Source organism: Pelobates fuscus, chromosome 13 (genome assembly GCF_036172605.1).
Source record: "Pelobates fuscus isolate aPelFus1 chromosome 13, aPelFus1.pri, whole genome shotgun sequence".
NCBI lineage: Eukaryota > Metazoa > Chordata > Amphibia > Anura > Pelobatidae > Pelobates > Pelobates fuscus.
Genome location: NC_086329.1, coordinates 97383310 through 97398371, shown reverse-complemented (window position 1 = coordinate 97398371; position 15062 = coordinate 97383310). Strand labels below are relative to the sequence as shown.

General features: G+C 39.5%; 1 protein-coding gene across 1 annotated transcript in view; it reads right to left on the bottom strand.

Moving 5' to 3' along the window:
- Window positions 1-9636, bottom strand: part of LOC134582815 (transgelin-2-like) — a 31253-nt gene extending 21617 nt beyond the window's left edge. Inside the window, exon 1 of the mRNA XM_063439476.1 lies at window positions 9525-9636. The gene's annotated coding sequence lies outside the window, so the exon portion shown is untranslated. The remainder of the gene's footprint in view (window positions 1-9524) is intronic.
- Between the last annotated feature and the right edge of the window lie 5426 nt (window positions 9637-15062).

Here is a 15062-nt window from a genome sequence, read left to right as displayed (position 1 = left end):
AACTGGACGTACAGGAACAGAGGGGGTGGAGGGCCCTGCTCAATGAGCTTACATTCTACAGAATGTAAGCTCGATCGAGCAGGGTCCTCTTCTACCTATTGTTCCTGTAAGTTTATTTGTAATTGTCCTATTTATAGTTAAATCCCCTCTCATAATATTGTAAAGCGCTACGGAATCTGTTGGCGCTATATAAATGGCAATAATAGAGGGAGTGGGTTGTTCTTTTCCATTTTAAAGAAAAGGTTTAAAAGCAGCACTAGTTTAATTTATGGCTTCCCAAAAGTGTTAAGGTGTTGCCAGTGCACTCCTTGGTGGCAGAGAAGGATTAGAATAACACAGGGAGGTTATCTTCCCTCATTCATTCTTCACTTAGGAATGGTGAATGACATGTCAGCAACATACATGGTTTAAAGGACCCAGTCTAACCCCTGGGTGACTGCCTAAGGTCACTGAATGGTTAATCCTGATCTCTATGGGGGTGGTGGTGGTAACAAAGCTTTATTAAATCACATCCAATGTGGTAGACCAGGGATTACAAACTCTGCCCCTCCCCCTTCCCAATTAGATGTGGCTAGTCTATCAGAATTCTTTGAATGGAAAGCATTCTTCATTTTTTTTCACCTTATCTTAATGGTCATATGTTGCCAGCAATTCACTCAATTGACCTTTAAATGGAGGAGCTAAAGGCAACAGGTTTTACATCTTTCTGTTTCTCCCATAGTGGTGACAATCACACTCATGAAGAGAGGCCATCTTTTAAAAAATATATATATATATTTTTTTTTAAACTGTAAAATAATTACTGATTAATTTATGCAAATTTAAGGGATGGAGCACTGGAGGATCGAGGATCTAGGCATAGTGAAAGCTCATTTGCATGGAATGCCATTTCTGTGCCTTACCGAAGTCAGCTGTCTTGTCAGATTGTATAGTTTAAGGTGTTCTCTGGTTTGTAACATTTTAGTTTTTTTTATTCTGGACAATAATGTATTTCCATCTGGATATTTGGACTGAAATCTATCCAGTGTAAGCCTTTGGGACGCTGGCCACCTCTGCAGCTCGCCTTTCACAAGCCAAAACCCTCCTTGTATTGTCAGAATTAGGAGCGGCTTCTTAGTGGAGAATCTCTAGAATTCTTCTTCTAATGCATTTTTGCAAGCACATTTTTTTTTTTTGCTTCTTCCTTGGCCAATTTTTAAAAGCCGAGGCCAGTATAAACAAACAGTCTTAAGTTCTTTGTTATTTTGCACAAATGGAAAAAAACACGCAGTCATCTTGCTAATCCTGCCACGAATAAGGCTTCTCAAAAGGGTCCAAGAATGGTTTACAGCTATGAAGGTTTAGTGTATGAGCAAAAGACCCCCTTTGGACTTTTCTTGAACTAATCGTTTGTTGGCTAGAGAAATTTATGGTAGGAATAGTTGGGTGTAAAAGGTCGTTGTGAAATGTTAATTAGTTACGGAAATTTTGCCGCATGAAAGGGCGTTGTATTTAATGGAATTTTTGAGTAGAATTAGGGGGTAGGATAAGTGCTCTAAGGAAAGGCACACACTTATCTTGGATACAGAGCAATCCAGCCCATTTAAATTGTCTTGTAAATCGCTTCAAGGCAGGAAGTTAAAATTATTTTTACAATTTAATTTGCTCTCAGTGGCCTGATTAATCTGCGGTAATTAGCAAAGATACATAGCCAGTGACAACAAAGAAATCAGGGCAGCGGACAGACGTGCCTCACTGCGCGCGTGTCTCCATGCGTGAAAGCGTTTGTAGTGACCACTAATACACTTATGATAGCTGGTGTCAATGTTATTACATGTGGGCGCTTATCTTTGCAGATGTGATGGAAGTTTTTAGGTAGGCAAACAGGCATTGCTTGTTTCATAGGAATACACTGCATAAAACTGCCCGAAAAATATTTCAAAATTGTTCTGAAAATGTGATGAAATTTTTTTTTAAATTGCTTTGACTATTTATTTATTTTATATACTAAGGTTTTAAAGAAACCATATAACTGTTAACTGGAAATCCCACCCATATTGTTATTAAAGGGACACTGTAGGCAACCAGACCACTTTAGCTCATTGAAGTGGTCTGGATGCAAACTCCCATTACCTTTGACACCGCAGTGGTAATGATTGCAGATTTTATAAAACTGCAATAATTACCTCTGAGGGTTAAGTCGTCCTCTAGTGGCCGTCTACCAGACAGCCACTAGAGCGACTTCCGGAATTGAAACGGACATTTGGTCCGTTAGGACGCTGGACGTCCTCACACTCTGCATGAGGACTTCCAGCGTCAGATTTTCCCCATAGGAAAGCATTAAATAATGCTTTCCTATGGGGAGATCCAAATGAGAGTGTGACCATTGCCGCGCATGCGCATTAGGTCTCCCCCACTGGCGGATGTTGGCAGGGGAGGAGCGTGGGCAGTGCTGGACCCAGGTAAGTGACTGAATGGGTAATTAACCCATTTTGTGCCGCGGGAGGGTGCATCTATGGTGCCAGGAAAACGAGTTTGTTTTCCTGGCACAATAGAATCCCTTTAAAAAAAAAAAAAAAAGAATTTCATTAGCAACAGTTAGAGGCCTTTGGGGACAGTTTAAGCTAAACATATTTACAGTAAATTAAAGGGACACTTTAGCTTGCTTAAGTGCTTTATACGTGACGAGTGTGTCCTTTTCTTTCCTTCCCCATTTAAAAATTAAAAATATCCAGATTTAAATAGAAATTGGCTCTTTTAGAAATGAACCTTATTACACCTCCTCCCCAGCTGTCAATAAGACATTTGGGCCGGTTATTTTCTGGTTTGGTTAGCTCAGAGGAGTCAAACTCGAGTCTGCAATTTCACCTGGCTTGAAAAGACTTCTCAAGGAGATGTATTGGGAAGTCTGATTGGACAGCAACATAAAGTCTGGGCGGGGTTTGAAAGAAAGTGCTTGCAAAGGCTGCAGACAAGAGATCGGCAGCTTTTGCAAGCTAGGTCAGGTATACATTTAATGAAATATCCATCATTAAATGCATGGTTTTATTTACGGTATATCTTCTAACATTAATATATAGAGATTTTATCATTTGGGCAATGGAGTGTCTAAGAACAAATGAAAACATTTAGAAAAAGTTGATTTGTAAAAAAAATTATCAAACGTTGCTACAATCACTGCTTGGCCACTTTAGATTAAATTTTAATATGCATTTTCTAATTCACTACAGTTTGATGGTCCGTGCCTCCGTTAATCTGTTTCTGCCTGCTATCCAGATCTTTGTTAGGCCTTTTATACCCCATAATTGTTAGCTTAAATTGTACAAGTTTTTGCCATAGTTTGATGATTTTTTTTTTTTTTTTTTAAATAAAAGGCAATGAGATTTTGCAGATCTGGGAGCTTAAATCCAATCAAATATGTTATTAATCCTAAATATTAAAGATTACGTTATCATTGATAAGCAGTAGGTGTACCTGCAGTCGTCCATGAGGGGATGGAGGGAGGGAGATACGGAAGTTTTAAACAAACAGTAGAATGGCAAACTGGGTGGGTCAATCCCTTATCTGCCATCTAATTAGGTGGAAACATTTCAAGATAAATACTGTAGACAGAGTTCAGTGACTCATTCAAGAAAATCTGTTTTAGAACTTTCCCTGTTAATATGCTAATGTAATACATTATTCGTGGAAGACTGCCATACAGAAAGAATTATGGGATGATAATTCACGATAAAGCGGCTTTCAAAATAAACATGAAGTGTCCTCATATTGTGCAATAAATGAAGGATTGTATTGAGGAAATTAGCAATTCTAAGTCCCAACAAAGACTCTCCTGCCTACAATCTGACTGTAACCCGTAAACTCTTATCAACTACGACAATACATCCATTGTAGATTTCTATGTGCAATTTGAATATCGTGCTTTATTTAATACGGGGAGGTTTGTACTTAGTGGGGAATTCTGTCGTATATTGAGCAATGATACAGGAAAGTCTTACTACAGCCCTCTGCGCACCCAAAGTCGCAACCCCGGTTTCCGCCTTCTGTTATAGGAGCTGCCAGCTAGCGCCACTGAGCTAGGTACGACCATTGGATGAGAGCCAATAAATGGCGAGCAATCAGTGGGAACATTCCATTGGTTCGTAGGGCGATTTCTCCACCTTTAGCAATGTGATAACACACACTCACATCTACCTCCAAAAAAAAAAAAAAGTGCAGAAGTTTATATAAAATGTTCTGCGAGCATCACCTTTTTAAAACGCTTGGTAGGGCACATTTAAATGTGCTGCCCTATAGTACACATTGCAGGATGGCGGGGATAGTTAAAGGGACACTGTGACCGCTTTACCTCATTGAAGTGGTGTTAGTGCCTGAATCCCTGTGGCGTTGTCCTTCCATTTAGTGCTGAACATTTTTAATGGTAAAGGAGAGGCCCCAGCAGCTGACCCCCCTCTATGCTTTAAATCTATTAGTGTCCATTACATGTATGTATGTATGTATGTATCAGTATGACTAGAAGGAAGTGTGTAATATCTGCATAAGTCATACCTCAAGTGGGGAGACATGGACCCTTATTCAGTGTTAAACTGCTCAAAAATGGTTTATCACGAAATAGAGCAGGCTTCTCAAAACTCCGGCCACCCAGATGTTGCTGAACAACACCTCCCATGATTCTCAGCCTATCTATTCCATCCCTAGAATCATGGGAGTTGTATTTCAGCAACATCTGGAGGGCCGGAGTTTGGGGAAGCCTGCAATAGAGGGATAGCCCCAGTGGACTCCAGGTACCACTTTAGTGAGAGGTTATAGTGCATAGTGTCCCTTTAACTTCTTCATATTATCAATGACGACTACATCCAACTCGGGCAGCATTCATTGGCAGATACATTGTTTATTTGACACATTACAGAACATGAAACTGGCAATTATAAATTGTTTAATTCAATAGGGTTTTAAATTCTGGGAGCCTCGCCCTTGGAGACTTATTAAACATATGTATCCTGTAATAAATTAAAAGGCCCAAACAATGCCTTGTACTGAATGAGATTACCAAACAATAGCCACCTTGTGTTAAACAGAATTCTCATGCCTTTGTCTACTGGGCCAGATCCTAGATAACTCCTCACATCATCATCATCTCAATTGCACACAGAGTAAGGTGTCCACATTCAGGGCATGGGGAAAGGGCTAACACTTTCTACCCAGAATGCCCTGTAATAAACCCATCCTTAAAGGGGCAGTGCCATCACCTTAGCAATAATCTATTTGAGAACTTGACTACCGCTGCCAGTTGTCAAGAGAGTCTAAGAAATCCCATTGGACAGCGCTGCTGACTATGTTGGTGCTATACATTAGTAAGTGATACAGCATGTCTTGCAGTGAGATAGATAACAGTCAATCGTTTGTTTTCTCGCTACAGAAAAGGAGAGCCTTCATTATAAAGAGATTCTGGATCATTAAAACTGGGGTGGAGTCTTAAGAGTAACCTGGTTACCTTTTTGTTATCTCTTCCAGTCTTTGTTTCATTAAAAGGATATTGGGCTTTAATTTCCTAAGACTTAATCTACACCCGAGATAAAAAGGTAAAACAGTTGAGCCCTACCCCAATGATAACATGTGCAAATTCCAACTTCTATTTCAAAATCAAACACGTGCACACATGGAAATGAATGTGTACAACTGTTAGATTTTACATATCAGGGAGGTATGAGCCTACAATCACTTTGCAAACTTTAATGAAAAAATAAATAAAAAATAAAAATCTTAAAATGCTGTTCAGCTGTTACCATTTAGTAAATAAGCCCCTCTCTTTGTCATACTCCAGATTTCAAGGCAGTTTACAATAAGGCCTTGTTATTGCTTAATCCTACTTTATACTAGTATATTTCAATATTAAATCCATTTAATAGATATCTTCGGCCTTACGGAATTCACAATCTAGATTCTATAATCTCCAACAATAGTCTTTGTTACTGTAGCAAATCCTGCCCAGAATGCATCCCGGTGTATATACATGGCTGCTATACTGCCCCAAGACGGAAACCCTGCTATAAGCTTGTGCTGTAATTATACAGGAAGACACAAATACAATAGGAAGGATGTGCAGCCTAGGCTTTTTATTTCCTTCACAAGTTAGTGAAAGAGAGGCCTTAAAGGGATGTCCACATCTTCACGTTCAACTTAAGAATACTAGATTTTAAATGGTCCTACATAAAACATTGACTGCTCAGTTTTAAAATTCTGAGAAATGGAATTCTAACAAATATGTAGGTAGAATACGATCGGTAGATATTTAGGATGCCTCTAACTACCCAAATTGATTCAGCACTGTATCTAGAAGCATGCCTGCACTAGTATGTGACAGCACCAAAATAGATATTTTTCATGGCTTTTCTTTAATAACCGTTTTAGAAACCACAATAAACCATTATTAAATGTCATTACATTGTATTTAATTAAAGAGAGAAAAAAAAAAAAATCATGTCTCCCACAGCAAAGTCTGCTATAACAGTCAAATTAATTTTACGGTATGTTATACATTTTTATTACAGCCCCACCCTGCATGCCGTGTTACACAGCAACAATTCCCAAGTCTTTAGACTAAAGACATTGCCTATCCAACTTTTCAAATGTTTAGGTTAGTTTTTACTTGGCACTGATCTGTGATGAGTTGGTAACAAAATAAAAAGTAAGATTTTTTTTATTTTACAATGAGATTAGTTTGACAAAAAAAAAAGTGAATTAAAAAGTAATTCAGTTAACTGTATTTTGTGGAAGATCTATAGGTATATAAAAGTGCAAGACTATATACAACATGCTTGTTCCCAAAGTGGCAAAATATTTGGGCAAAATACCGTGGTAAAGTGTGCAATTGATTAGTCTGGCCTACGTTTGCCAAGACCAGCAGTCAAGTCAGACAGCACTAGAAATCAGAGGCTCTCCAAGTAGGTTTTTCATACAGGCATCAATGGCTGGACCAACACAACCCAGCAGTCAGAGGGTTAAGGGCAGGGATTGCAAAATCCTTTGTACCACTAGCTAACCATATTTAAAAAATTCACCTTCCTTGACATCAATGACTCATATTTTGGGCATCTTGACTGACCAATTTTAAGGCTGAGAACACTGTTCACATGCTACAGTGTCATTTTAAAGGGGCAGTAAAGGTTTGTCCCTCTTAAGATAATGGACAAAAATCTGCTGAAGCGTGTGGCTGTCAGGGTTGAATACAGTAAGACATACTGCTCTTTGAAATTTTACTTTTTTGGAGAGAGTTGCCTGCGATTTAGATAAATCCGGTTTAATCTCTAATGTCCAAAATTGTAACAAATTAAGGTTGAATGGCAAAGTGATGCTAAAATTGTCCATCTGTGACTAGGTCGCAGTTGGAGAATAATCCAGATAAGCTATTTTTGCCTACATTTTGCCATTTGGATTTTAACTGGCTACATTTTGGAGTTTAGATTATAACTCTGTGTGAAAGCTCTCTGACCAGTTTGGCCCTCACCGGCATCCTACCACAGAAGGCATATTTGGTGAACGTGGGTCACAGGCAAGGTTAAATCATACCATGATACTCTGTATAGATAAAGGGGGTGTTACCTATATATGTGCGCTTACAATCACTGGTTAAGATTAATGATTAATTCATGCAAGGCACCGCCTAGCCAGTTCCAATACTGACTTGAAATCGACTGGAGTCCCTGAGATTAAAAAGGTATCCTAAAGATAATCTGGCAATCATGGGCAATAGAGTTCACTCAGAGATTCAGGGTGCAACGTTTAGCCAAAACCATGTTTAATAATTTTATAGTATGTATTAAATAAGTGATTCTTGGCGATAATTAACCAAAATATTAATATTTTCAGGAGCAAATGGCAAAGTTAGGAAAATATTGGAGATTTTTTTTTCAGTTTTTTTTGCCGTACAATGTGCAATTTCCTTCTTGATTCCCAGTTTAGTTAATAAGCCCCAGTGCAGTTCTGTGACCTCACCCTATAGATTTATCACCGGTAGATCATAGCTGACAAATTCAGAAAGCCCCAAGATTGTCCTTTTATGCAATAAATTTTTTTTTAAAAAGCTAAGAAATGTTTAAGGGGTGGGAGGTTTCTTATTGTTGCTGTACACTTGCATTCCAAAAATCCCCCCATTAACCTCAAAATATTTTAGCAGACTCAGACACACACGGTTTAATGTGCATTTATGCAGAGGCCAAAACGGTGTCCAATATCCCATCATATACACACTATTAAATGATATATTAGTGTTTTTTTTAGCCTGTATAAACAGATCACATACTGAGCTGGATACAGGATTTGGCAAGATGTATCTAACAGTTGATTGCAGTAAATTCAAATGGCTACATTTAAGGTAATAGAGGAGGAAGGAAAAAAAAGTTGGGAATTAGGAGAATATTTTTTAACTCTAAGTTTCAGACCAAAATTTGATGATTCAAATTTCAGTTCAGTTTTAGTAAATAACTCACCAGGTGTATGGAATTTCTGCTCTGCAGAAACCACGTTTTAAAGCTTAAGCCACTTTATATAATTCACCATTTAGTTAATAAACCCCAATGTGTTAAAAAAAATAAAAAAAATAAACCCCTCACTATTCACATCCATTTTATAACATAGGACATATAATATATGCACTTTTTTTGTGTATAGACTTCCTGTAATTATACATCAATTATCCAGTCAGTGAGACAGGTAACAATTCACTATGGAGTACATAAACCTTAAAGTGCAGAGTCCCTGGGTCTGTTAAAACCCCTTGTTACAGCCTAAGGCTGATAACATAAATTCACTGTTTAGTGGATAACCCCCTACATGGAGTCTTTGTGCTGAATCCACCCATTTTACAGCCTGAGGCTTAGAATGAGTGACTTCCCTCTGGTCATACTAAGTATTACACAGGAAGAACGCAGTATTGTACAGTTCACTTTCATACTGTGTGTTAACCATTACAGAAAATCTCCCTGCCATTGCTGCCCAAACTTTATACTTTACCAATGTGACACATTCTCATCAACTAATTCTATAATAATGTGTTTTTTAAAGATACAGATTACTCAAAAGGATTAGAATGACACGGTATAAAATTAAAAACAAGTTACAATGTTGCCTTGTTAAAAAAAATAAAATTAAAAAAAAGTGAGACACTCAGAAAAAAAAAAATCTGGATTTTGATTGTGCAATCAGGAGTGTTGGAGTTAGCCTTGAGACCATACTATATTTATTTTAGTGGAAATAGAATGGAACGGTCTCCATGGAAACTATGGAACGTCCGTGCTATTTGCTCCAATTTTAGAACGTTGCTCGTGAATTGCGTTTTTGCAGTTCCAGCTGTCCCTTACAGAGCCTGTGACTCTCACAAGGTAAAAAGACTTGCCAAGCATTGCACTCTCTAAAGAGACTCCACAAATTAGCTAAACATTCACCCCAGATGAAGCATTGCCTGATCACCTCAGCAGAGGCACAGGCAGTAAATTATAAAGAATTTTACAAATTGCCTTCAGCCAATGTGAGTGAGAGACTCTTACCTTACTCAGTGCTGTGCTGCTGGAAGCTGGACTCAACCTTCCCTCTCTCGCTCTACTCCTTCAGCCCTGCCCCAAAACCATGCAGTAATGATGTCAGTCTAATCAGAAAAAGGGTGTGGGTGGAAAGACACACACACATACACACACACACACACACACACACACACACACACACACAAAGAGGGCAAGCGTGCATTCCTTCCTGTGATTTCACTCTGTGACGTACCTTCCTTTTAGCAGATGGGTATTTAGAAAATGTAATGTTTTGTGACTTAATGAATTGCTAAATTTATAGCAAAGGCTGCATTTCATGCAAGAATAAACAGAGCAAAGAGCAAACATGGGGCAAATGTCTAAAATGAAGCTATCAGCAGGAATTTTCTATATAACATACATTCCAAGTGTCCCTATTTTGGAGGGACAGTCCCTATTTCTCCCCCCAAATCCCTCTGTCCCTCTTTTCTATCCTAATGTCGTGTTTTTCTAATAGCTCCATATTGTTGGTGTGTGTGAGTGTATAACAGAGCTCCACAGCAATAATACTCCCAGTAATGTGTCTGAGTGTATAACAGAGCTCCACAGCAATAATACTCCCAGTAATGTGTCTCAGTGTATAACAGAGCTCCACAGCAATAATACTCCCAGTAATGTGTCTGAGTGTATAACAGAGCTCCACAGCAATAATACTCCCAGTAATGTGTCTGAGTGTATAACAGAGCTCCACAGTAATAATACTCCCAGTAATGTGTCTGAGTGTATAACAGAGCTCCACAGCAATAATACTCCCAGTAATGTGTCTGTGTATAACAGAGCTCCACAGCAATAATCCTCCCAGTGATGTGTCTGAGTGTATAACAGAGCTCCACAGCAATAATACTCCCAGTAATGTGTCTGTGTGTATAACAGAGTTCCACAGCAATAATACTCCCAGTAATGTGTCTGAGTGTATAACAGAGCTCCACAGCAATAATACTCCCAGTAATGTGTCTGAGTGTATAACAGAGTTCCACAGCAATAATACTCCCAGTAATGTGTCTGAGTGTATAACAGAGCTCCACAGCAATAATACTCCCAGTAATGTGTCTGTGTATAACAGAGCTCCACAGCAATAATACTCCCAGTAATGTGTCTGAGTGTATAACAGAGCTCCACAGCAATAATACTCCCAGTAATGTGTCTGTGTATAACAGAGCTCCACAGCAATAATACTCCCAGTAATGTGTCTGAGTGTATAACAGAGCTCCACAGCAATAATACTCCCAGTAATGTGTCTGTGTGTATAACAGAGTTCCACAGCAATAATACTCCCAGTAATGTGTCTGAGTGTATAACAGAGCTCCACAGCAATAATACTCCCAGTAATGTGTCTGAGTGTATAACAGAGTTCCACAGCAATAATACTCCCAGTAATGTGTCTGAGTGTATAACAGAGCTCCACAGCAATAATACTCCCAGTAATGTGTCTGTGTATAACAGAGCTCCACAGCAATAATACTCCCAGTAATGTGTCTGAGTGTATAACAGAGCTCCACAGCAATAATACTCCCAGTAATGTGTCTGAGTGTATAACAGAGCTCCACAGCAATAATACTCCCAGTAATGTGTCTGTGTATAACAGAGCTCCACAGCAATAATACTCCCAGTAATGTGTCTGAGTGTATAACAGAGCTCCACAGCAATAATACTCCCAGTAATGTGTCTGTGTATAACAGAGCTCCACAGCAATAATACTCCCAGTAATGTGTCTGAGTGTATAACAGAGTTCCACAGCAATAATACTCCCAGTAATGTGTCTGAGTGTATAACAGAGCTCCACAGCAATAATACTCCCAGTAATGTGTCTGAGTGTATAACAGAGTTCCACAGCAATAATACTCCCAGTAATGTGTCTGTGTATAACAGAGCCCCACAGCAATAATACTCCCAGTAATGTGTCTGAGTGTATAACAGAGCTCCACAGCAATAATACTCCCAGTAATGTGTCTGAGTGTATAACAGAGCTCCACAGTAATAATACTCCCAGTAATGTGTCTGAGTGTATAACAGAGCTCCACAGCAATAATACTCCCAGTAATGTGTCTGAGTGTATAACAGAGCTCCACAGCAATAATACTCCCAGTAATGTGTCTGAGTGTATAACAGAGCTCCACAGCAATAATACTCCCAGTAATGTGTCTGAGTGTATAACAGAGCTCCACAGCAATAATACTCCCAGTAATGTGTCTGAGTGTATAACAGAGCTCCACAGTAATAATACTCCCAGTAATGTGTCTGAGTGTATAACAGAACCCCACAGCAATAATACTCCCAGTAATGTGTCTGAGTGTATAACAGAGCTCCACAACAATAATACTCCCAGTAATGTGTCTGAGTGTATAACAGAGCTCCACAGTAATAATACTCCCAGTAATGTGTCTGAGTGTATAACAGAGCCCCACAGTAATAATACTCCCAGTAATGTGTCTGAGTGTATAACAGAGCTCCACAGTAATAATACTCCCAGTAATGTGTCTGAGTGTATAACAGAGCTCCACAGCAATAATACTCCCAGTAATGTGTCTGAGTGTATAACAGAGCTCCACAGCAATAATACTCCCAGTAATGTGTCTGAGTGTATAACAGAGCTCCACAGCAATAATACTCCCAGTAATGTGTCTGAGTGTATAACAGAGCTCCACAGTAATAATACTCCCAGTAATGTGTCTGAGTGTATAACAGAGCTCCACAGTAATAATACTCCCAGTAATGTGTCTGAGTGTATAACAGAGCCCCACAGTAATAATACTCCCAGTAATGTGTCTGAGTGAATAACAGAGCTCCACAGCAATAATACTCCCAGTAATGTGTCTGAGTGTATAACAGAGCTCCACAGCGATAACACTCCCAGTAATGTGTCTGAGTGTATAAAAGAGCTCCACAGTAATAATACTCCCAGTAATGTGTCTGAGCGTATAACAGAGCTCCACAGGAATAATACTCTGAGTAATGTGTCTGAGTGTATAACAGAGCTCCACAGCAATAATACTCCCAGTAATGTGTCTGTGTATAACAGAGCTCCACAGCAATAATACTCCCAGTAATGTGTCTGAGTGTATCACAGAGCTCCACAGCAATAATACTCCCAGTAATGTGTCTGAGTGTATCACAGAGCCCCACAGCAATAATACTCCCAGTAATGTGTCTGAGTGTATCACAGAGCTCCACAGCATTAATACTCCCAGTAATGTGTCTGAGTGTATAACAGAGCTCCACAGCAATAATACTCCCAGTAATGTGTCTGAGTGTATAACAGAGCTCCACAGCAATAATACTCCCAGTAATGTGTCTGAGTGTATAACAGAGCTCCACAGCGATAACACTCCCAGTAATGTGTCTGAGTGTATAAAAGAGCTCCACAGTAATAATACTCCCAGTAATGTGTCTGAGCGTATAACAGAGCTCCACAGCAATAATACTCACAGTAATGTGTCTGTGTATAACAGAGCTCCACAGCAATAATACTCCCAGTAATGTGTCTGAGTGTATAACAGAGCTCCACAGCAATAATACTCCCAGTAATGTGTCTGAGTGTGTAACAGAGCCCCACAGTAATAATACTCCCAGTAATGTGTCTGAGTGTATAACAGAGCTCCACAGCAATAATACTCCCAGTAATGTGTCTGAGTGTATAACAGAGCTCCACAGCAATAATACTCCCAGTAATGTGTCTGAGTGTATAACAGAACTCCACAGCAATAATACTCCCAGTAATGTGTCTGTGTGTATAACTGAGTCTGAGCTCCACAGCAATAATACTCCCAGTAATGTGTCTGAGCGTATAACAGAGCTCCACAGCAATAATACTCCCAGTAATGTGTCTGTGTATAACAGAGCTCCACAGCAATAATACTCCCAGTAATGTGTCTGAGTGTATCACAGAGCTCCACAGCAATAATACTCCCAGTAATGTGTCTGAGCGTATAACAGAGCTCCACAGCAATAATACTCCCAGTAATGTGTCTGTGTATAACAGAGCTCCACAGCAATAATACTCCCAGTAATGTGTCTGAGTGTATCACAGAGCTCCACAGCAATAATACTCCCAGTAATGTGTCTGAGTGTATCACAGAGCCCCACAGCAATAATACTCCCAGTAATGTGTCTGAGTGTATCACAGAGCTCCACAGCATTAATACTCCCAGTAATGTGTCTGAGTGTATAACAGAGCTCCACAGCAATAATACTCCCAGTAATGTGTCTGAGTGTATAACAGAGCTCCACAGCAATAATACTCCCAGTAATGTGTCTGAGCGTATAACAGAGCTCCACAGCAATAATACTCCCAGTAATGTGTCTGTGTATAACAGAGCTCCACAGCAATAATACTCCCAGTAATGTGTCTGAGTGTATCACAGAGCTCCACAGCAATAATACTCCCAGTAATGTGTCTGAGTGTATCACAGAGCCCCACAGCAATAATACTCCCAGTAATGTGTCTGAGTGTATCACAGAGCTCCACAGCATTAATACTCCCAGTAATGTGTCTGAGTGTATAACAGAGCTCCACAGCAATAATACTCCCAGTAATGTGTCTGAGTGTATAACAGAGCTCCACAGCAATAATACTCCCAGTAATGTGTCTGAGCGTATAACAGAGCTCCACAGCAATAATACTCACAGTAATGTGTCTGTGTATAACAGAGCTCCACAGCAATAATACTCCCAGTAATGTGTCTGAGTGTATAACAGAGCTCCACAGCAATAATACTCCCAGTAATGTGTCTGAGTGTATAACAGAGCTCCACAGCAATAATACTCCCAGTAATGTGTCTGAGTGTATAACAGAGCCCCACAGTAATAATACTCCCAGTAATGTGTCTGAGTGTATAACAGAGCTCCACAGCAATAATACTCCCAGTAATGTGTCTGAGTGTATAACAGAGCTCCACAGCGATAACACTCCCAGTAATGTGTCTGAGTGTATAAAAGAGCTCCACAGTAATAATACTCCCAGTAATGTGTCTGAGCGTATAACAGAGCTCCACAGCAATAATACTCACAGTAATGTGTCTGTGTATAACAGAGCTCCACAGCAATAATACTCCCAGTAATGTGTCTGAGTGTATAACAGAGCTCCACAGCAATAATACTCCCAGTAATGTGTCTGAGTGTGTAACAGAGCCCCACAGTAATAATACTCCCAGTAATGTGTCTGAGTGTATAACAGAGCTCCACAGCAATAATACTCCCAGTAATGTGTCTGAGTGTATAACAGAGCTCCACAGCAATAATACTCCCAGTAATGTGTCTGAGTGTATAACAGAACTCCACAGCAATAATACTCCCAGTAATGTGTCTGTGTGTATAACTGAGTCTGAGCTCCACAGCAATAATACTCCCAGTAATGTGTCTGAGTGTATAACAGAGCTCCATAGCAATAATACTCCCAGTAATGTGTCTGAGTGAATAACAGAGCTCCACAGCAATAATACTCCCAGTAATGTGTCTGAGTGTATAACAGAGCTCCACAGCAATAATACTCACAGTAATGTGTCTGAG